We start from the raw sequence: 25,545 nt of genomic DNA on the forward strand, positions 1-25,545 counted from the left end.
TTTTGGTTGACAGAGCTAGTTTAGGACTTATTTTTTAAGTGTTGAGTTGTCCTTTCGAGTGGTACCATTTTGGCGCACATAACTTTTTTTGATCACTTTTTAGAACATTTTTGTGAAGAGATTTTTTGAAAAATGTACAATTTTGGCGAGTTTTTCGTGTTTTGTTTTTACGGCTTTCACCAGGCCCAATAATATTGCTGAGTTATTGTACGGATTGTTGCGGACACGGCAATACCAAATATGTGTGGTTTTTTGGCGATTTTGTGGGTTTTTTACTTTATTACATGTGTATAGGGAATGTTTGTGTTTAGGGGACTTTAACTTTATTTAATTCTTTTTATTAAAAAATATTTTTATCTAATGTTTTTAACTGTTTTTATTCACTTTTACAGGTTAGCTTGAACAAGCAATCCACTGAAGAGGATCGCGCAGCCCGGGCACTGGCAGTCCTAGGGCTGCGATCGGAACCACGGGGGGTCCAATTCTTGTGAAATGCCCCTAAAACACGCGCGACAGCGGCGTGTTAGGGGTTAACACCCGCGATTGGAGAGATCTCCGATAATATATAGCCGACACCCGCAGCTTCTGGACCCGGCTCCGTTCAGTGCAGTGCTAAAACTAGGCCATATGTGTGAAGCAACACTTGTTTGAGATATTTGTTGGAGAAGTAATTTGTCCCGTGGGGCCAATCAAGACAAGCAAAATTATAGTGCTTCTCGTTAGGGATGTTCATCGCTAGAGAAGATTTGGTGTATATCAGACTAAGTAAAGATATTCCCAGCATTTTACCTCTCCATACAAAGGGTAGTAAATGCTTTGTTCAGATCTCGTAGATCTATAGATTTTGCAGTAGAGAGAGTGCCTGGAGAGGGGTATAATAACTTTGCAAAGCCAATTATTTTGATGAGGTGTTTTCTAGTACCTAAGTCGTTCAGACCTTATTTTCTGAAATAATGGCAGATTGTCGAGTGTGTGTAGTGAGAAGACGTCTTGATGATGTGTATACCTAGTCATTTTATGCTTTCAGTGGCAAGATGGATCCCTAAGGTCTGTATTGCTGTCTGCTCTGTGAAGCTCTGTGGTCTAGTGATAAAAGTTCGCATTTGGAAGGATTTACTTTGAATCGACATTTCCTCAAGTTCTGCTATTCAAGTCATGATACAAGGTATTGTGATCAGTGGATCAGGAAGAAACAATAATATGTCACCAGAGAATTAAGTTGTCTTTTTCACCAGAAAATAATATGTCACCAGAAAATAAAGTTTGTGGACGTTTCCCACAAAGTAAGGGAGTGTAACGCTGTTGCTAATGGTTCAAGTGCCAGATTACAAACTTTTATAGATCTCTGCCAGAAGGCTAACTGGCTCCAGTGTTTGCCATGTCCTAAATCTTTAACCGGTTAAGGACCGGGCCATTTCCCGTTTTTTCATTTCCATTTTTCACTCCCCACCTTCAAAAATCTATAACTTTTTTGGTTTTACACGTAAAAAGCTGTGTGATGGCTCATTTTTTGCGTAACAAATTGCACTTCATAGTGATTGCATTGAATATTCCATGCCATGTACTGGGAAGTGGGAAAAAAATTCCAAATGCAGTGAAAATGGTGAAAAAACGCATTTGTGTCGTATTCTTGTGGGCTTGGATATTACGGCTTTCACTTCACGCCACAAATGATGCATCTAATTTATTCTTTGGGTTGGTACGATTACAGGGATACCAAATTTGTATAGTTTTATAATGTTTTCATACATTTATAAAAATTATAACCTCATGAACAAAAATTTATTTTTTTATTTTGCCGTCTTCTTGTGCTTATAACTTTCCATACTTCGTTGTATGGAGTTGAGGGTGGTGTCATCTTTTGCGACTTTTGATGATGTTTTCACTGATATTATTTTTAGGACTGTACGACCTTTTGATCACTTTTTATAGAATTTTTAATTTTTTTTTAAATGGCAAAAAAGTGCCAGTTTTTACTTTGGACGCGATTTTCCATTATAGGGTTAAACGCAGTGAAAAACCGTTATTATATTTTGATAGATCGGGCATTTTCGGACGCGGCAATACCTGATGTGTTTATGATTTTTACTGTTTATTGATATTTATATCACTTCTAGGGAAAGGGGAGTGATTTTAATTTTTAGGTTTTTTTATTATAATTTTTTTATTTTAACTTTTTTTTTATTTTTAATATTTTTCAGACTCCCTAGGGTACTTTAACCCTAGGTTGTCTGATCGATCCTACCATATACTGCCATACTGCAATATGGCAGTATATGGGGATTTTACTCCTCATACATTACAATGTGCTGATAGCACATTGTAATGAATGGGTTAACCCGAAGTAGCTTCGGGTCTTCGTGAGACCCGAAGCTACCATGGCGACGGATCGCTGCTCCCCAATGACGTCACGTGGAGCGGCGATCCTCGGAAAGATGGCGGCGCCAATGCGCCGCCATCAGTTTGAAGCCGCTGGCAGCTTTGCCTGCGGCGATCAGCAAGAAAACACCCGTTTTACCGGTAAGCCTTTGCTGCAATATGCAGCAGAGACTTACCGGCTATGGAGAGGGCTCAGGCCGCGAGCCCTCTCCATGCATCAGTACGCGACCGCCGCCGTGAATACACGGCGGGCGGTCGCGAACCGGTTAATTACTCTTGCCACCTCTTCTGGGGTTATGCCAGCATTTAGCAGAGTCATATCCTCCTCTAGCACCGTGGGGAGGGAGACCTTAAAAAATTATGCATCTGCTTTAACCAGGTCAAAGGGATCTGAGTCCTTGTGCAACTCTGTATAAAATTAATGGAAAACAGAGAGAATGTTGCGTGGATCATCATGTACCAACCCAGCCTGGAAATGTACATTCGAGGCAACTGTCCTTCAGCTAGATTTGCTAAGATATGTCCCAACATGATGCAAAATGTTATTAATTCAACCTCAAATCAGATATGATGCTGAGATTCTTGCAATTCTATTAGCTGTTCTCGCTGTTGTCCATGACTGATGTGTGCAGGGGTGGCTCTGTTATCACTATATCACTCCTTGGCATGTTTTTTAAAGCACATTGTTTCCTTAACCCCTTAAGGATGCAGGGTTTTTCGGCTCATTTCTCGCTCTACAACTTCAAAAATCCATAACTTTTTCATTTTTACGTGTACAGACCTTTGTGAGGGCTTATTTTGTGCATAACAAATTTTAATTTCCCGTAATGTAATTTATTTTAACATGCCATGTACTGCGAAGCTGCAAAAAAAATTCCAAATGTGGAAAAATTTTAAAAAAACCGTCACGTTCTTGTGGGCTCAGTTTTTACAACTTTCACTCTTTGCTCCAAATAACACGCCTACTTTATTCTTTGGTTCAGTGTGATCGCGGTGATACCAAATTTATATAGGTTTTATTGTGTTTTAATTAGAGATGAGCGAGCACTAAAATGCTCGGGTACTCGTTATTCGAGACAAACTTTTCCCGATGCTCGAGTGCTCGTCTCGAATAACGAGCCCCATTGAAGTCAATGGGAGACTCGAGCATTTTTCAAGGGGACCAAGGCTCTGCACAGGGAAGCTTGGCCAAACACCTGGGAACCTCAGAAAAGGATGGAAACACCACGGAAATGGACAGGAAACAGCAGGGGCAGCATGCATGGATGCCTCAGAGGCTGCTTAATCGCACCATTATGCCAAAATTATGGGCAACAGCATGGCCATGACAGAGTGACTGAATGAGGCTAGATAGCATCTAAAACACCTGACACTATAGGGGACGGCATGCAGAGGCAGCGGCAGCAGTGGCTGGCTAGAGAGTCTCATGGCGACATACCCTAAATGGACTCAGGTTTCACCAAAGGAGGCGACTTCCATGATTAAGAGCGACAGTATGGGGCATTCATATTGCGCTGCTTTGATTGCAACTTCAGGTCTCCAGCATGGCGGACAGATGGGCCGAGTTCCACTATGTATCTGGTGAAGCACCTGAAAATTCTGCCTGACACAGCTCGTTTGATAAGGGGATGATGTGCTGCATATCCTCTCGTGCTCCAGCGTCTGGGGTATAGAGAGTTGAAATGAGACATTGGTGGACGCTGTGGAGGATAGTGGAGGCAAAATGGACAGGAAACAGCAGGGGCAGCCTGCATGGATGCCTCTGAGGCTGCCTAATCTTGGGATGGAGCTGGCGGTCCACTGCCAGGCGAGCTTTCGCCTGTCCAAGCCCCTGTCTCTCGGCTCCTCCCCACCCAAAATGGGCCTGGGGGCCAGAAGCGTTTACTTTGAAAAAATTATAATTTTCAAAGCAGGCCGGGTCGTTTGAATATTTCACCTAGAAATGATGGAATAGCATAGTGGTTCTATTTTTAATTGTTTTTCCGGAAATGGTTCCATGATTAAGAGCGACAGTATGGGGCATCCATATTGCGCTGCTATGATTGCAACTTCAGGTCTCCAGCATGGTGGCGACAGATGGGCCGAGTTCCACTATGTATCTGGTGAAACACCTGAAAATTCTGCCTGACACAGCTCGTTTGATAAGGGGACGATGTATGGAGGCAGTGAACTAGTAGTAGATTAAAGGTGCTGCAGTTAAAACTATGTTAGTTGGATCTTGAGATGGAGCTGGCGCTCCGCTGCCAGGCGAGCTTTCGCCAATCCAAGCCCCTGTCTCTAGGCTACTCCCCAAACAGCACTTCTAAGAACCTTTTGTATAAGATCAAGTGTAGTAGCGTTCTTATAAGTTTAGGATATGGCGGATGAGGGGAATGTAAACAGATGCGCAAGAAGCGCTGAAATAATATTGGTAAATGATAAAAGTTTGCCAGTATATTTTGTGGATTACACAGCAGGGTGGCGACAAAGTTAACAAGTTTGAAGTGGAAGCCATGAAAACAACCCAAAATTCTGCCTGACACAGTTCGTTTGATAAGGAGACAATGTATGGAGGCAGCTATATGGACGACTTTTGGAGGCAGCTATGGCGATGACGTGTGGAGGAAGCAATGGAGACAACGTGTGGAGCCAGCTAAAAAGACGACATGTGGAGGCTGCTATGGAGACAATTTAATTTGGATAGTGCCTGTATGTGGCAGTCCAAAAAAGTTTTCAAACCAGAGGAGCAGGTAGGTGGTCGTCCAGAAAAATTAAATAGATTGAGTGCCTATATGTGGCACTCCCAAAAATTGCTTAAAACAGAGGACCGGGTAGGTGGCCCTCCAGAAAAATTAAATACATAGAGTACTATAGCTAGAGCCAGTTGGCCCTGGCAAAAAATAGCCAGTTTCCTATGCTTTAGTGTACAATGAGGAGAAGAAGGAGGACAATGAGGAGGAGGAGTGCATACATTATTCAGGTTGAGCTTCTTTCACCTGGTGGAGAATGAAAATCCGGAGAAATCTAGGCTTTATTCATCTTGATAAGCGTCAGCCTGTCAGCACTGTCAGTCGACAGGCGTGTACGCTTATCGGTGATGATGCCACCAGCTGCACTGAAAACCCGCTCGGAAATCACGCTAGCGGCAGGGCAGGCAAGAACCTCCAAGGCGTACAGCGCCAGTTCGTGCCACATGTCCAGCTTTGAAACCCAGTAGTTGTAGGGAGCTGTGTGATCATTTAGGACGATGGTATGGTCAGCTACGTACTCCCTCACCATCTTTCTGTAAAGATCAGCCCTACTCTGCCGAGACTGGGGACAGGTGACAGTGTCTTGCTGGGGTGACATAAAACTGGCAAAGGCCTTGTAAAGCGTACCCCTGCCAGTGCTGGAAAAGCTGCCTGCTCGCCTACTCTCCCTCGCTACTTGTCCCACAGAAGTACGCACTCTGCCGCTAGCGCTGTCAGAAGGGAAATAGTGTTTCAGCTTGTGCACCAGGGCCTGCTGGTATTCATGCATTCTCACACTCCTTTCCTCTCCAGGGATGAGAGTGGAAAGATTTTGCTTGTACCGTGGGTCCAGGAGAGTGAATACCCAGTAATCGGTGCTGGAATAAATTCTTTGAACGCAAGGGTCACGGGATAGGCAGCCTAGCATGAGTCCCAACGCGCAAGAATTCACTCCCATCACTGGCCTGACTGCCCATTTCCTCCTCCTCCAACTCCTCCAACTCCTCTTCTTCTGCCCATACATGCTGAACAGTGAATGACTAAACAATGGTCCCCTCTTCTGTCTCGCCAACATTCTCCTCCTCTTCCTCCTCATCCTCCTCCACCTCCTCCGATATGCGCTGAGAAACAGACCTAAAGGTGCTTTGGCTATCAACAAGGGAATCTTCTTCCCCCGTCTCTTGTGACGAGCGCAAAGCTTCCGACTTCATGCTGACCAGAGAGTTTTTCAACAGGCCAAGCAGCGGGATGGTGAGGCTGATGATGGCAGCATCGCCACTGACCATCTGTGTTGACTCCTCAAAGTTACTCAGCACCTGACAGATATCAGACATCCACGTCCACTCCTCATTGTAGACTTGAGGAAGCTGACTGACCTGACTACCAGTTCTGGTGGAAGTTGACATCTGGCAGTCTACTGCTGGTAAACTCTGCTGGTAAACTCTGTATAACATGGTTAATGTTGAATTCCACCTCGTAGGCACGTCGCACAACAGTCGGTGAGCGGGCAGTTGGAGGCGGCCCTGAGAGTGGCAGCATCTGTGCTGGACTTCCTGAAATGCGCACAGATGCGGCGCACTTTCGTGAGCAAATCAGACAGATTGGGGTATGTCTTGAGGAAACGCTGAACTATGAGATTTAACACATGGGCCAGGCATAGCACATGTGTCAGTCTGCCGAGTTTCAGAGCCGCCACCAGGTTACGGCCGTTGTCAAACACAACCATGCCTGGCTTCAGGTTCAGCGGTGCCAGCCACAGATCAGTCTGTGCCGTGATGCCCTGTAATAGCTCTTGGGCGGTGTGCCTTTTATCGCCTAGGCTCAGCAGTTTGAGCACCGCCTGCTGTCGCTTAGCGATGGCACTGCTGCTGTGCCTAGTGCTACCGACTGATGGCGGCATGCCCATGGATGGTAATTCGGAGGAGGAGGAGGTGGAGGAGGGGTGGGAGGAGGAGGAGGCATAGTAGGCCTTTGAGACCTGGACCGAGGTAGGCCCCGCAATCCTCGGCGTCGGCAGTATATGAGCAGCCCCAGGGTCAGACTCGGTCCCAGCCTCCACCAAGTTAACCCAATGTGCTGTCAGCGATATATAGTGGCCCTGCCCGGCAGCACTCGTCCACGTGTCCGTGGTCAGGTGGACCTTGTCAGAAACGGCGTTGGTCAGGGCACGGATGATGTTCTCTGACACGTGCTTGTGCAGGGCTGTGTGACCGGTGGAAAACCTGGGCATCGGAAAATTGCTCAGCAGCAACCGGACAAGTGGTTTGTGACTGTGGGAAGGGTCCAGAAAACAGTTCCTCAGAGTATGCCGGTTCAAATGCCAAATTTTGCTGGGAGGGGGCAGACTGGGGGGAAGGAGACTGAGGTGGAGGAGCTGAAGGAGTGCTGATTTCGGTGACATGGGTGGACTGCGTGGAAGACTGACTGGTGGACAAATGGCTAGAAGCATTGTCCGCAATCCACGACATCACCTCTTCGCACTGTTCTGGCCTCAGTAACTTGAGACATGATGAACCTAGGGAGTGTAGCTCTGCGGCGTTCCCTGCTCCCTCATCAGCAGGTGGTGTCTCACCCCGCCCAGGACCACGGCCTCTGACCCCTGCAGTAGTTGGACGCCCACGTCCGCGCCCTCGTCCTCTACCCCTAGCCCTCGGGTTAAACATTTTCCAAATTAAAGTGTAAACTTTTAATTTTATTTTTTTTTGTGTTTATTTTTTTTATTTTTATTTTTTTTTTAACAAAACGATGCTATCCTATTGCTATGGCTAGTTTCTAACCTACACTGACAGCACACAACTGGATTTTGTGCTGTGCCTGATGACTTTGAGCTATAAAATGAAATAAAGGTAAAAAAAAAAAAAATCAGCAGACTCTGCCTAATTCTAATCAAACCCCTAATAAATTGTCCCACTTCGGTGTTTGAGGTGGATAGGCGTGTCACTAAGAGCTAAACACAACGGTCGCAGGTCTCCCAGCAAATTCCTCACAATATGGTACTAGCTGCACTACTAATGCCAGCAAGCCCAGCCACAAGCAAACAAAAAAAAGGAAAATATAACGCTATTGTAGGCCTAAGTAAGCCGTTGGGGTTCTCCTATGGCTATTTTGTAACCTACACTGAAAGCACACTGCTTTGCAAGATGAGTTTGAGCTATAAAATGAAATAAAGGTAAAAAAAAAAAATAAAATCAGCAGACTCTGCCTAATTCTAATCAAACCCCTAATAAATTGTCCCACTTTGGTGTTTGAGGTAGATATGTGTGTCACTAAGAGCTAAACACAACGGTAGCAAGTCCCCCTGCAAATTCCTCACAATATGGTACTAGCTGCACTACTAGTGCCAGCAAGCCCAGCCACAAGCAAATAAAAAAAAAAATGTATAACGTTATTGTAGCCCTAAGAAGGGCTGTTGGGTTCTTGTAGAATCACTCCTGCCTAACACCATTCTAATAGAACACCCTAACGCTTTCCCTGACCAGCAGCAGCTCTCTCCCTAGCGGCATCCAGACACAGAATGATCCGAGCAGCGCGGGCAGGGGCAAGTCTATTCCAGGGTCACCTGATCTGGCCAGCCAACCACTGCTATCGACGTGTAAGGGTACCACGTAATGCTGGGTGGAGTGCAGAGTCTCCTGGCTTGTGATTGGCTCTGTTTCTTGCCGCCAAAAAGCAAAACGGCGGGAGATGCCATTTTCTCGAGCGGGCGAAGTATTCGTCCGAGCAACAAGCAGTTTCGAGTACGCTACTGCTCGAACGAGCATCAAGCTCGGACGAGTATGTTCGCTCATCTCTAGTTTTAATACATTTTCAAAAATTAAACGAATGTGTACAAAAAAGAAAAACTTTTTTTGCCATCTTCTGACGCTAATAACTTTTTCATACTTTGGCGCACGGAGATGTGTGAGGGGTCATTTTTTGCGAAATGAGGCAACGTTTTCATTGCTACCATTTTGAGGTCTGTGCGACATTTTGATCATTTTTTATTTAATTTTTTATGTTATGTAAAAAGGTGCAAAAGTCGCATTTCGGACATTTGGGCGCCATTTCCCGCCTCGGAGGTCACCGCCGCCCGTAACCGTTTTTATATTTTGATAGATCGGGCATTTTGGGACGCGGCAATGCCTAATATGTTTGTGATTTTTACTGTTTATTATGTTTTATATCCGTTCTAGAGAAAGGGGGGTGATTTGAATTTTTAATATTTTATAAATTTTTTTTATTTTGTAATAATTTTTTTTTTCTTTTTTTTCTCACTATTTTTTAGACCATCTAGGGTACATTAACCCTAGATAGTCAGATCGCTCCTACCATATACTGCAATACTTCTGTATTGCAATATATGGCATTTTTGCAGCACATTCATTACAATGAGCCACTGGCTCATTGTAACGAATCTGCAGATGCCAGATAGTCTCGGGTCAAATGAAGACCCGAGGCTACCATGGCAACCGATCGCCACCCCCGATGACTTTCGGGGGCGCGGTGATCGTAACAAAGATGGCGGCGCCCGCGCGCCGCCGTCTTTTAAACGCCGCCGACAAAGTGAAAGGGTTAATAGCCACGATCGGTGCAAGCACCGACCGAGGTTATTAGCAGTGGGGGTTTGCTGCAATATGTAACAACCCCCACCTCTGTATGAAGAGGACTCAGCCCGTGAGCCCTCTTCATACACTCCTTATACCTCTGCGCCGTAGAGCTACGGCGCAGAGCGTTAAGGGGTTCTTATAGATTTATATCTGGGGCTCAAACCCCTAATCATTGTAAGGTGACTTTAAAAATTAAATGAGTCTGTGTCCGGCGCTGGAATTTGACTAACTTGAATGAAAAGACAAAACCTGTCCTTGCAGGAAGTTAGCAACAAGACTGATAAGTTTATTGAGGGACGGACATTTATAGAAAACCATAAGGCACTTTACATAAGGCGTGTAATTAGGAAAGCAGCAACTATAATTGGGTGTTCTCACCCAGGAAATGTAACACTATTGGATGTAAGCACACAAAGGAGTCTAATACTATTGGCTACATGCAAATACTGAAACTTCCCAGGTGTTCGTCTGGATACCTTCCTCTAGGTGGTGCTAGTGAGCACTAAGCCTTTGTTTGCTAGAGGGAAACACCCAAACTTAGTTATCATTACACAAAGTTATATGAAATGGATACTAAATCTTTAAAATGTCCGACAGTACGTAAGATGGCGTCTGAGTCCAGTGTAATATCTTTAACAATTCCCCCCTTTTGAGCTTTGCATGGCCTGTAACTTTTGTCCAGGGTGACCTCCTCAAACTCCAGGTACATACAGGTAGGCTAAGCCCTTACCTGCTGGACTTGTTAACTCTTCACCAGATCCCCTAGAGGCCAGTCACTCGGGGGTTACAGGCCTGCATACTCAAATTACATAATTGTGTTTCCATAGTTTATTAACAAGCTGGTTCTTCAACAAGACGGTATCCTCCACACCGGGACTTCTCCTGTCATGGTTCTTACCACCTGGACGGCCATCTGGGACATGGTGGACTTGATGAGGGAGACCACACAACACGCAATAAGTGACAAGAGCAAAATCACAATCCCCAATATCACCCCCACTTAAAGGAAACCCTTCCAATCCCCCAACCACAAAGTGAAGGACAAAGTGTCCACCCCAGAGTTTCTCTCGAGTTCCCTGGACAGTCCTTCAATCTCTTCAAGTGCATGGGTAATGGATCCATAGGGGGCGATGTCATCTGGGATGTATATGCGACAAGCCACTCCCACCATCTTACAGACTCCTCCCTTCTCAGCAAGGTTCATGTCCAAAGCCATGCGGTTCTGGGAAGCATCTCGGATATAATTCACAAATCTCTGTTGATTACAATAACACCAGTTACCCAACCAACATCTTTACTCATAGCTCTCTGGGGAATAATGGACTCTAGACCTGCCCATATCTGATTGTGGGCCTTGTACTCATCTGGGACCCCCCTTGGTGCTCCACTGTATCTATATAAACATTGTCATCTAGGCGCTTCTCTCTCAGACCTTCAGAATCCTTTGGGATTCTCCACCTTTTCTTATGTGTCTGATCAAACTTATCCCTGGGGATCACGAGGAAGGAATGCACAAACCTTATCACCGTACACTCACCTTCAAAGCCTCTAGGCCTGACCTGACTCTCCTATCCCCACAAATCCAGTACACATCAGACACTGCTAATACAGGGTTACCTGTGCTGTCAATGTTATAGAAGGTCATTGTCTTGCTGCACCAACCGTAGGTAAAGTCTCCTACCCTGGGGGCATCCTGGTCAGCCCTATAGATACAGTGATAGTCATGGTTGGGGAGTCCCTGAGCAGACAGTCAGTCAGAAGAAACCAGCTAGCAGCAAGAATAAGTAAGCGTGGAAGCGTGATGACTTCCCTCTAGCTTCACAGACGTGGCACTGGTCAGCAGGACTTGGAAAGGACCATCGTAGCGAGGCTCCAGACTCTCTCTCTGGTGTCTCTTTATCACCACGTAGTCTCCAGGCTTCAGGTTATGCGTCCTGAGGTCTCTGTCTGGATCTGAAAAAGTAATCAAAAACACTTTTGCGGACCTTTTCCAAGGCCTGGCTCAACTGTGTGGCAATCCCATCTTTCTGTTGGGGGTGGTCCTATCTGAATGGTGGGCAGCAGGAAAGCACTCGCGCCATGGTTTCCCTGTTACTTCCATGGCCTCATGGATCTCTAACTTAAGAGTGCCATTTATTCTCTCAAACCCACAACTAATTCGGGAAAGGGTGTGCAGGGCCTCTTCTACACCCAGGAGGGACAAGGCTTTAGGTTTTTACCTGTCCAGTGAAGTTGGTTCTGCGACCGGACTCTATGGTCTCTGGAAGTCCAAACCTGCAGAAAAATCTCACTCACCAACTTCTTTGCCTCAGCTCTGGCAGTAGCCTTGGTCATGAGAGAAGCTTCTGGCCACCCTGGAAAGAGATCAATGCACACAAGCACGTACTCCTACGTGCCACTTTTGGTAGCTGGATAAAATCCATCTGCAGTCTCTGGAAGGGATACAGCAGCTTGGGTGTCACCTTCCGTGGGGTCTTTACCACCTTACCCGGGTTGTGGCGGGCACAGACTATACAGGCTTTCACTAGTCTAGTGACAGGGGTAGTAATGCCCGGGCAAACCACTTATGGTTTATGAGCACTAGCATGGCCATTTTGGATGTGTATGTGTCCGTAGGCTGCTCGACTTACTGTCGGGTGCAGGGTTCTGGGCAGGCACACCCTCTCTCCCAGCATCCAGGTCCCATCGGCATCTGGGCTCCAGCTTTCCTCCACACTCCCTTCACTTCTGATGACTCTCGGGCCACCAGGGACTGGAACACCTGTGGATCAAACTTTTAGCTCATAACTCACCACTGAGACTTCAGGACGGTCTCCGGGCTCCATCTGTGCAGCTGCCTTCGCCATCCCGTCAGCCACATACTTGCCCTTGGCTTGTGGAGTTACCAAATTGTATGTGCTTTTAGTTTTACTATCCCCACCTCTTTTGGAAGTAAGAGAGCATCCATGAGCTCTATAACCAGCGTGCCATGCTTAAAGGGGGTCCCTGCAGAGGTGAGGAAATCTCTAGCCTTCCATATGGGTTCATAGTCGTGTTTAGACCCCAGAACTATACCTTGAGTATAGATGTTCGCCCTTTTACCTTCCACCAGCTGTAGCACTTCCCTGAGTGCCGTCACTGCACCTCCTGCGCTGACCTGTGTGGAGGGAGTGGTTCTGCTTGTACTACCTCATGTGCGCCACTGACCACTGTATATCCAGTGTAGAACCGTCTGTCTTCTCCTGCAGACCTGGAGCCATCTATGAGAAAAAACTCAACATCTGGGTTAATCGCCCTTCTCTCCCCCCTCTCTGAATCCTGGAAGACTGGCGACAGAATGAAGGATTCAGAGCTGTCCACCTTATCAGTGTATCCTGGGGCATCAGGAGTGCACACTGGAGTCTGAGCTGTCTGGCCTTTGCTCAGATGCTTGGGCTGTACTTGGGTGAGGACACTGTGCAAGGTATGTGGGGTTTGAGTTGTAACTGAGTAATCTAGGATCTGGGATCTGGCCTTGCTGCTGCAGCTACTGACACATGAGGGGCGTTCGCCTCACGACTGAGTCTAACCGGGCCTAATAATGGGCCACTGGGGAGGCCACCACGTTCCTGGACTAGACACCTGTGGCGTGACCTAGATACTCAGTGCAAAATAAAACATAAGTTTGATCCAGTGGGATGTGCCTAGGGTCGGGGCACACAGGATTTCTCAGCTTAAGGCTATGGAATGCATCAATTGCCTCCTGACTAAGGGCAAATGGAGAAGAGGCAATTCAATTATCAAGGGGCAACATCAGGCTGGAGGCAGCAGACCTTATCTTAGGCCTGTAGGAATTGGCCAGTCCTAGAAACATGTGAAGAGACTTAGGGCCTCAGGGCAGGGGCACATTCTGGACTGCCAGCTTTCTTTCCTCTGTCAGGTGTCTGCCTGTGGCTGAGAAGCAGTGGCCTAGGAAGACCACCTTCTCCTGGCAGTACTGGAGCTTGTCTCCGGAAACTTTACAACCCTTCTGGAACAGAAAACACATAAGGTCAATAAATGCATCCTGGCAAACAAAAACAGTAGGTCCGCATACTGAAAAGGAGAACATCCAGTAAGGGGCTAGTCTGCCAGTCTACTCCCTGTAGGGCCGTGTAGTATGGAGTACTGTCTGGGGGAGTTTTACCCCCCTTGTGGGAATCTGCATCAGATATACTGGAATACTACACTGGTAAAGGCAAATAGGTCCTGGCAATCCTCATGTAGGGGCACAGAGAGGAAAACATTTGCCAACAGGGAAGAGTTCTACAATGAAAGGCACTAACTCTATTTGGGGGGGGGGCTTTCAGAAGAGGGGGACTGTTCTTTCTGACATCCTTGTCCATTACCACCCCCCTTGTCCTGCCCTGTTGGGGCCGTCTACGTTTCCTAGACTGTGTCTCTTTGTATTCTTATCACAAGCAAATTCCTTTACTCTTTTAGATTGTCAGCTCTGTTTCCCCCACTCAACACAGATGCTTTCTGTGTGCTTCAAGGCCACTTCTCACAGACATAGATAAGACAAAGCAAAGCCCAGCTGCACAGAGATCTCCCCCTGATTAACTCTTTCAACTCCAGAAAGCAGGTACCAGAGACATTGCAACACTTTTTCTAGTAATTTTTCTGCAATTGTCAAGATCAAATAAGTTTAAAAATAAAATAAACAAAATAAACAAACAGCGTTGCACACTCAAGACCCTTAGCAAATGTTTGAAATTGGTAAAAATATTTACCTGCCGGCATTTATTTCAAACATCCGCCAGGATGCCTCAAGGGTGAAGCTGCTGCTATCCTACAACCAGCCTACAGTGTAGAGTTATAGGCAATTAACTTTCAGGGACTTGAAAAGAATATACTGTCTTAAGATGGCCACCACTAAAAGATGGTAGGGCGTGTCATCTTCTCTAACCCCCAGATACGGGGGTGGAGTCTAAGAGGGTGCTGGTTGCATTCCAAAAGATTTTTTTTTTTTTTTTTTTTTTAATGAGCACTCTCTAGGATTCCTGTCCCTCTGTCCTGGTCCGTCCGTAGTCACTGGTCTAAGTCTGCAGTAATCAACCCCATCCACTTTCCTTTGTCATTAACTCTCTACTTACATCAAAACAACCTTCTGCCTGGGTGTGCCACTTTTTGTCTTTGAGCCAGCCACCATTTACATCAAGTGCTGTCTCCCACCTCTGCACACTCAGGGAATCATCTAACATACCCAAAAACTTTAATACCTCATAACTTCCTTTACCCCACTCTTTACCTTTCCTGTGTAACACTATGTCAGTCGTCTTTTTAGGTCTGCAGTGTCCAGCTACAGTCTTACTTTGCTCACTACCCATTTTGTGGAATCTGTGGAATACCTGATTTTGTTCAAGGGCTATAGATATCCTCCGTACATACAGCTCCAGACTACCCCGCTAACTATCAGTAAGTACAAATTAGAGACCTTCACACAATATTTCAGAAATCAAGGAGTTAACGCTCAACTGTAAAATTCCCGTCAGTGTCCCTCTTGTCTCTACTGTTCTTTCCGCATCACGGGGCCGCATCAATCCCGAAGGAACGATATGTAAATTTGGCCAGAATATGTCTCTGCAAAGTTCCAGATTCTATCCGCGCTTACATGAACAAAATCTCAACACCATCACAAACTTTCTGAACTACATGAACAATTCACAAGAGGGCACTGCAGACCTTTTTCTACAACATACATTGTCACGTCCAGTCTCTGTCAGTCAATCACCTTACAAAAGATCCTTTATCACAATTAAAGTGAACATACTATTATATATGGACATATAAGGCAAAGTACATAATATCACACAAGGAGATGACCTTACCCAGTCCCTTTCAGCCCGTGAAACAGAACTACAGTCAAGGTAGACAAAAATAGACTTGACTTACCCCGACGAGCGCTCATTGTCAGTTCTGGTCACTGGCCGCCTGGACTCTTGCGGAGGTCACCTCGATGGTTAGATGCCCATAAATGTATGCCCAACCAGGAGACGCCATTTCTTATAGATTTATATCTGGGGCTCAAACCCCTAATCATTGTAAGGTGACTTTCAAATTAAATGAGTCTGTGTCCAGCGCTGGAATTTGACTAACTTGAATGAAAAGACAAAACCTGTCCTTGCAGGAAGTTAGCAACAAGACTGATAAGTTTATTGAGGGACGGACATTTATAGAAAACCATAAGGCACTTTACATAAGGCGTGTAATTAGGAAAGCAGCAACTATAATTGGGTGTTCTCACCCAGGAAATGTAACACTATTGGATGTAAGCACACAAAGGAGTCTAATACTATTGGCTACATGCAAATACTGAAACTTCCCAGGTGTTCGTCTGGATACCTTCCTCTAGGTGGTGCTAGTGAGCACTAAGCCTTTGTTTGCTAGAGGGAAACACCCAAACTTAGTTATCATTACACAAAGTTATATGAAATGGATACTAAATCTTTAAAATGTCCGACAGTACGTAAGATGGCGTCTGAGTCCAGTGTAATATCTTTAACAGGGTTAAAGTTCATTATTTCTCCCCCTAATCTTGGCAGCCTCTTAATACATGGCTCGATGTTCTGATTGAAAGAATTCATAATCAGTTCACCACCCTCTAAGGAGTTGTAGGAAGGAATGTTAGCGTACAAGGTATGTCAGGAATCTCCAGCAAAAATCAGACCACGGTTTGTATGTAGAGGCAATAGAAATTGATACTCGGGCATGGTCGGAGATCAATATCTCTTCTACCTCTGTGGTGACAATATGGTTCAGTAGTGACCACTTTACGAAGACATAATCCAATTTAAACTGGGATCAAAGCACTGCATATTAAAAGGAATATACTCTACCATCAGGGTGAAAATATCTCCAGGGGTCAACCATCCTCAAGTCAGTTATCATTAATTTCAGATCAGATTCGGTTTCTGAAGAAGATTGTAGCATATTGAAATTCCAAGGCATTCATGACCTGGCCTCGATCACACATTGTATAGACTCACTTCCCCTGAGAGGGTGCCTAAGAGGGCATGTAAGACAAGATTGTCACAGGATATGGAACTATATATAGTATATATTTTTATATAAAAAAATCTATCTATATCTTAGCTACATTTTTAATATATTTTTCTTTTTAAAGATTATCCATTTAGCAAGTTGTAGGAACTATATTAGGTGAGCCAATGGGTAACTGATGCCATTATTCTTAAGGATGTTGTATTGTTCTTTCTGTATGTTGAAATATATACAGTATAGGTGTTGTATCAGCATTTTTCCAAAACAAAATTTGACATGTAACGTATTAGTATGTCACATGTCGGTTACGGGTGTATGGAGCTGAGTGAGCTGGGTCTTTTCTAACACCCACCGGTAACACCCATGATCATGGCTAGCATGGTTGACAGGTGTTAACCCTTTGATTGCTGCTGGTAAAGCTGCTGATGACAGTCGAAAGCTGAGTCTTATGGGTGTCGCCATATTGACTTTGATCGGGCTAACAGTAAAATCAGTGGGGAGCAATTACCTTTCTATGATACTGTGTCATTTCTGCCAATATATTGAAATGTGCCAGTGGCTCATTAGATTTTGTACATCATCTGTTACACATATACTGTCATACTGTAGTATGGCAGCATATTGTAGGATCAATCAGACAACCTAGGATTGAAGTGCCCTAAGGGGTCTGAAAAAAGAGTAAATATACAAACCCTAATCATACTTTCCCTAGAACTGATATGAAAATAAATAAACAGTAAAAATCATAATCATGTTATGTATCACCGAGTTCCAAGATCCAAGTCATCAAAAGGTAGTACGGTTCCCAAAATGGTAGCAAAGACAGTGTCAGCTCATCCTACTTACTCGCTTACACATCTCCATACATCAAAGCATGAAGAAGTCATTAGCACCAGTAGATTTTTTAAAGCAAGTAGTAATTTAAAGCAATATTAAAACACAATATAGTATTGATAAATATAATAGTAACCCATAATAAATCCTATATAAATTTGGTATCCTTGTGATCATACATTCTCAAAGAATAAAGGAGATGTTTCATTAGGGGCGCACAGTGAAAAACAAAAAACCAAGCCCACAAGAAAATGGTGCTCATTTTTTTTTTACCAATTTCACCACATTAGGAATTTCAATTCTGCAGCTTTACAGGCTGTTACACTGTCTCATCCTCCCCCTTTTACTGCCCCCTCTGACCATTGGCTACATTGTGGGGATGTTGTGACTAGTGGTGGGTGTGGGGGCTCTGTAACTATTGACCATGTCAGGGTTTCAGATTATTTTAACAATTTGTTCAGCTTTGTGGTTGCCATCAATTGGCTGCCTAGTTTGTTAATTGGTCACATTTGCAAATTTTATGAGAAAGTTCGCAGAATACATCTGATTTGCAAATCATTTACATTCAGATTTTCACAACATCTGTGCCACATTTGAGACAAAAGACAAAAAAAACACAAAACCAAATTTAACACTTCACACAACACACTTTGAAAAACACTGCAACACTATTCAGCCACAACATAGAACAAGCAAAAGGTGTAGCTGTATAATAAATAACAACCACTGTCTTGAAAGTCTAATGCAATTTAAAAATTCTGCTGAATCATTTGCCCTAAAATTAAAAGCTATATTAGTCAAGAGCTGACATAAATTTCAGCTAAAACCTACAATGGTTTTCTATTTGAAGTCATAGTATATATTTTAGGCTGAAGCAAGATAGTCCCTTCTTTCCTCAATCTGATCTGAAGGTTTTCCATGTGCTGTAAAATTTTCTAGCCTCTATTACAACACTTACTACAGAGTGTCTCTGTAAGTAACATCAGCACAAGTTTCATGAAAAGATTTTCCTTAGTCAAGCAGTTCCATGCAAACATAACTTCAAAATGTACAGTCCTTAGCATCAGCAGCATTTTGCTACTGGACTCTACAATGTTGTCCAGAGTCACTCCAGAAATGCCTAGTGCTTAGTACAAATTGGTTGACAATGGATATTTCCCAATTAAGAATATTGCTAATACTACAAATATTTTAAACAAACCCATAAGATTAAATTAAAAAGCCAAGTCATGCTCACTGGTTCCAACCTAATCCTATCTCTCTTAACCTATGCATTCACCATAAAAAGGGTTTTTTGTTAATGAGTAGGGTAACCCCTGTACTCCTTCACTCAGGTACTATCAGAAGGTACTTGTCAGGGTTGGGTAACACAGAAGATAGGGGATGTGTGCCCTGAACTCGCCCAAACCTCTGTCCCTTCCTATAGCCCCCCCACCCCCCCGCTAAACCATGGGGCGACTACTTGAGGACTCGGAATACACTAGATAAGTGCGGGAAGGGAACAACACAAACAGACTAACAAACATAAAACACAAAACAGTAGTGAACTAGCCGAAGTCGAACAAGAGGGTACCTCAAGAGCAAAATCAGTAAGCAAAAGGGTCAACGTCAAAAACTAGCCCAGATCACAACAAAACAGAGCAGGTCAAACCTATAAGCAGAGAGCAAGCGATGAAGGCATTTCAAACACTGGCACAGGTGAAGCTGCAATTTATGCAGCCGGAACCCCACCTCCAGAACCTGATAGGAACTGGATAACTTCTGGGAATCAACCCCTCATGGTGCAGAATAACCAAGCACAATCGCAGACACCATGCATAAGTATTACAACTCGCAGCAGTTCAGAACACAAACCTTAAACAGTGGGAGGTCTTAGCAGCCGTGGCCCAGAGTGCGCGCCAAAGATCACTGGTAATGGATGAGAGGTGGAATCTGCATGGAGAAGCACAGGTGGTTGGAGAATGCTGCTAACACCACCAGAAGCATCGGATGAAGGAACAGAAGTCCGAGTGTTCTCCCCTGCGAACCTTTACTCTTTAGATTTTTTAAAGAATCCCAAAATAACTACAAAATGTTTCTACCACTCCATATATTATGCAACATTACAGCCCATACTGTACATACTGCAAAATCAATAATTCAGCAGTTCAAAATGTATGTGTACCAGGTGTGCAAAAACTGACTCTAAGCCACCACACGTGCACACACGCATTACATTTTACTATCACATTTAACTTTTTCATTGATTAGCAGGTAACTTCTCTATCATGGTAATTGCTCTGAAATATCAATAAGTTATTCTAGTATGAATGCATGCAGGCCCATAAAGTTCATCCTAAAATCCTGCAGTCTTGATCCAGAGAAAAGAAAAAAAACACACTGATACCAATTAGCTGGTATTCTTTTCCAACCCAAAAAAGTAAAAAAAATCCATCAAGACCTCATCACCAAATATAATTCCAGTAACATAAAATACTTTTCCTTTCAAGAAAGGCATCCACGTCCCTCTTGGGTTTGCTCAATGTTTCAGCCATCACTTTATTACGAGGCAGTATACTTGCCCATATAGTAAATAATCCCTATTTTAGGTATGACAAGGCAGAAATTGTCTTTCTAAAGGTAATAGGATATTCCCTTTCATTGTTTGTATATTGAAATTAAATTGCCTCATTAAACATGTTTGTAAAACGCAGTTTCCAAAATTCATCTTTGTCTCTAATCCACCCATTCCTCTAATTACCATGATATACTGGGGCACATTTACTAAGGGTCCGCAGCCGCGAATCCGTCGGGTTTTTCCCGAATATTTCCTCTTTGCACTGTATTTCACAGAATTGTGGCGCACCCGCCGAATTTCGCGCGACAGAAATCGGGGGACGTGGCCACCGGACAACCCGAAGGATTCGGAAAAACCGCAGAATTTAAAAAGCCATTTGTGTCGCAAGATCAAGCACTCACATACACCAGAAAAAAGCAGGTGAACTTCGGCGGACCTCGGCGCAGCAGCGACACCTGGTGAATATCGGCGCACGGACCTTAGTGAATCCCAGCAGAACCCGAATCAGCGTCGGAGAACCCGCCGCTGGATCGCGACTGGACCGGGTAAGTAAATGTGCCCCACTGTGTTCCACATCTACATATATATCCAAAAACTGTATTGCATCCTTTGAGTAAACAATAGTAAATTTACTGGCAACATAAAATGCAGACATGTGCGTTTAAAGGATGTACTCATACTTTACCATCATCAAATTCAAAAATTTTAGTGCATAGAGCTATTATAAAATTAGCGTTAATGTGGAGTCTTCTGGTATATGAAACGCTTTCATGTTGCATTAAAATCTGAAAAATACCGTTTACATGCAGATACATATCAAAGTAGTAGATAAGCACTTGAAAAAATGAAGAAACATACTTGAAATGAAGTATTCTGTATGCAAATTACTGCAAGGAACAATTTCTAAGAAGAAATTCAATGGCATTTCATTAATTCAATGATATAAGTAATTTGAACAATTACAAAGCTTTCCTGTAGATCAAATGCCTAAACTGAAATGTTGGTAGCGGTGGCCAAGGAATCAATAGGCTATTATAAACAACATTGTGCAGTAATAGCATATTTGGAAACTCAATTTATTCTTTATCATTGTATGGATGATTTCTTTATATAAATGTAGAATGGATGCACATGGATACATGCATATTGTGATTCACATTGTGTTATCAACACTGAGTGACACTAAGGTTGGAATACTAAATAATAACAATTAGAAACTTAAACTAAGTTATATTAGTACATTGTCGGGTAAAATTTTACCTATTTAGTATGTCAAAATAATGTTTAAATAAATATTACAATCTGTATGACTGTATAATATAGGCAAAACATTTTTTCAAGGCTCTTAACAAATGTTCATTGGAACCTATACCAAAAATAAATGTTTGCATTGAGGGGCAAAATCACATCCTCAGACATTCTCCGACATGCCAGTAAGGCACTGAGTGCAGAAGCTTGCCTGCTATCCCTGAAACAACTATAGGAATCATAAATAGAGATGAGCGAACAAACTCGTTCGAGCATTAGCGTACTCGAAACTGCTCGTTGCTCGGACGAATACTTCGCCCGCTCGAGAAAATGGCATCTCCCGCCGTTTTGCTTTTTGGCGGCCAGAAACAGAGCCAATTAACAAGCCAGGAGACTCTGCACTCCACCCAGCATGACGTGGTACCCTTACACGTCGATAGCAGTGGTTGGCTGGCCAGATCAGGTGACCCTGGAATAGACTAGCCCCTGCCTGCGCTGCTCGGATCATTCTGTGTCTGGATGCCGCTAGGGAGAGAGCTGCTGCTGGTCAGGGAAAGCGTTAGGGTGTTCTATTAGAATAGTGTTAGACAGGAGTGATTCTACAAGAACCCAACAGCCCTTCTTAGGGCTACAATAACGTTATACATTTTTTTTTTTATTTGCAGCTAGTACCATATTGTGAGGAATTTGCAGGGGGACTTGCTACCGTTGTGTTTAGCTCTTAGTGACACACATATCCACCTCAAACACCAAAGTGGGACAATTTATTAGGGGTTGGATTTCAACTAGGCACAGTCTGACACTTACTTTTTATTTTACGTTTATTTTTTCATAACTCAGCGTCATCATCTCATCTGGCATAGAAGTGTGCTTTCATACTTGGCTAGAAAATAGCCATAGGAGAATCCAAACGGCTTACTTGGGCCTACAATAGCGTTATATATTTTATTTCTGGTTGATCTGCTGGTGGCTGGCCTTGCTGTAGTGCATCTACTACCATATTGTGAGGAATTTGCAGTGAGACTTGCGATCGTTGTGTTTAGCGCTTAGTGACGCACATATCCATCGCAAAGACCGAAGTGGGACAATGTTTATTAGGGGTTGGATTTCAATTAGGCACAGTCTGCCACTTACTTTTTATTTTACGTTTATTTTTTCATAACTCAGCGTCATCTCATCTGGCATAGCAGTGTGCTTTCATACTTGGCTAGAAAATAGCCATAGGAGAATCCAAACGGCTTACTTAGGCCTACAATAGCGTTATATATTTTATTTCTGGTTGAGCTGCTGGTGGCTGGCCTTGCTGTAGTGCATCTACTACCATATTGTGAGGAATTTGCAGTGAGACTTGCGACCGTTGTGTTTAGCGCTTAGTGACGCACATATCCATCGCAAAGACCGAAGTGGGACAATTTATTAGGGGTTGGATTTCAATTAGGCACAGTCTGCCACTTACTTTTTATTTTACATTTATTTTTTCATAACTCAGCGTCATCATCTCATCTGGCATAGCTGTGTGCTTTCATACTTGGCTAGAAAATAGCCATAGGAGAATCCAAATGGCTTACTTAGGCCTACAATAGCGTTATATATTTTATTTCTGGTTGAGCTGCTGGTGGCTGGCCTTGCTGTAGTGCATCTACTACCATATTGTGAGGAATTTGCAGTGAGACTTGCGACCGTTGTGTTTAGCGCTTAGTGACGCACATATCCATCGCAAAGACCGAAGTGGGACAATTTATTAGGGGTTGGATTTCAATTAGGCACAGTCTGCCACTTACTTTTTATTTTACATTTATTTTTTCATAACTCAGCGTCATCATCTCATCTGGCATAGCTGTGTGCTTTCATACTTGGCTAGAAAATAGCCATAGGAGAATCCAAATGGCTTACTTAGGCCTACAATAGCGTTATATATTTTATTTCTGGTTGAGCTGCTGGTGGCTGGCCTTGCTGTAGTGCATCTACTACCATATTGTGAGGAATTTGCAGTGAGACTTGCGACCGTTGTGTTTAGCGCTTAGTGACGCACATATCCATCGCAAAGACCGAAGTGGGACAATTTATTAGGGGTTGGATTTCAATTAGGCACAGTCTGCCACTTACTTTTTATTTTACGTTTATTTTTTCATAACTCAGCGTCATCATCTCATCTGGCATAGCAGTGTGCTTTCATACTTGGCTAGAAAATAGCCATAGGAGAATCCAAACGGCTTACTTAGGCCTACAATAGCGTTATATATTTTATTTCTGGTTGAGCTGCTGGTGGCTGGCCTTGCTGTAGTGCATCTACTACCATATTGTGAGGAATTTGCAGTGAGACTTGCGACCGTTGTGTTTAGCGCTTAGTGACGCACATATCCATCGCAAAGACCGAAGTGGGACAATTTATTAGGGGTTGGATTTCAATTAGGCACAGTCTGCCATTTACTTTTTATTTTACGTTTATTTTTTCATAACTCAGCGTCATCTCATCTGGCATAGCTGTGTGCTTTCATACTTGGCTAGAAAATAGCCATAGGAAAATCCAAACGGCTTACTTAGGCCTACAATAGCGTTATATATTTTATTTCTGGTGGAGCTGCTGGTGGCTGGCCTTGCTGTAGTGCATCTACTACCATATTGTGAGGAATTTGCAGTGAGAATTGCGACCGTTGTGTTTAGCGCTTAGTGACGCACATATCCATCGCAAAGACCGAAGTGGGACAATTTATTAGGGGTTGGATTTCAATTAGGCACAGTCTGCCACTTACTTTTTATTTTACGTTTATTTTTTCATAACTCAGCGTCATCATCTCATCTGGCATAGCAGTGTGCTTTCATACTTGGCTAGAAAATAGCCATAGGAGAATCCAAACGGCTTACTTAGGCCTACAATAGCGTTATATATTTTATTTCTGGTTGATCTGCTGGTGGCTGGCCTTGCTGTAGTGCATCTACTACCATATTGTGAGGAATTTGCGGTGAGACTTGCGACCGTTGTGTTTAGCGCTTAGTGACGCACATATCCATCGCAAAGACCGAAGTGGGACAATTTATTAGGGGTTGGATTTCAACTAGGCACAGTCTGACACTTACTTTTTATTTTACGTTTATTTTTTCATAACTCAGCGTCATCATCTCATCTGGCATAGCAGTGTGCTTTCATACTTGGCTAGAAAATAGCCATAGGAGAATCCAAACGGCTTACTTAGGCCTACAATAGCGTTATATATTTTATTTCTGGTTGAGCTGCTGGTGGCTGGCCTTGCTGTAGTGCATCTACTACCATATTGTGAGGAATTTGCAGTGAGACTTGCGACCGTTGTGTTTAGCGCTTAGTGACGCACATATCCATCGCAAAGACCGAAGTGGGACAATTTATTAGGGGTTGAATTTCAATTAGGCACAGTCTGCCACTTACTTTTTATTTTACATTTATTTTTTCATAACTCAGCGTCATCATCTCATCTGGCATAGCAGTGTGCTTTCATACTTGGCTAGAAAATAGCCATAGGAGAATCCAAACGGCTTACTTAGGCCTACAATAGCGTTATATATTTTATTTCTGGTTGAGCTGCTGGTGGCTGGCCTTGCTGTAGTGCATCTACTACCATATTGTGAGGAATTTGCAGTGAGACTTGCGACCGTTGTGTTTAGCGCTTAGTGACGCACATATCCATCGCAAAGACCGAAGTGGGACAATTTATTAGGGGTTGGATTTCAATTAGGCACAGTCTGCCATTTACTTTTTATTTTACGTTTATTTTTTCATAACTCAGCGTCATCATCTCATCTGGCATAGCAGTGTGCTTTCATACTTGGCTAGAAAATAGCCATAGGAGAATCCAAACGGCTTACTTAGGCCTACAATAGCGTTATATATTTTATTTCTGGTTGAGCTGCTGGTGGCTGGCCTTGCTGTAGTGCATCTACTACCATATTGTGAGGAATTTGCAGGAAGACTTGCGACCGTTGTGTTTAGCGCTTAGTGACGCACATATCCATCGCAAAGACCGAAGTGGGACAATTTATTAGGGGTTGGATTGAAATTAGGCACAGTCTGCCATTTACTTTTTATTTTACGTTTATTTTTTCATAACTCAGCGTCATCTCATCTGGCATAGCAGTGTGCTTTCATAGTTGGCTAGAAAATACCCATAGCAATAGGATAGCATCGTTTGGTTTTAAAAACTAAAAAACACAAAAAAAAAAAATTTAAAGTTATAACTTTCATTTTCAAAATGTTTAACCC

Source organism: Engystomops pustulosus, chromosome 8 (genome assembly GCF_040894005.1).
Source record: "Engystomops pustulosus chromosome 8, aEngPut4.maternal, whole genome shotgun sequence".
Taxonomy (NCBI): Eukaryota; Metazoa; Chordata; class Amphibia; order Anura; family Leptodactylidae; genus Engystomops; species Engystomops pustulosus.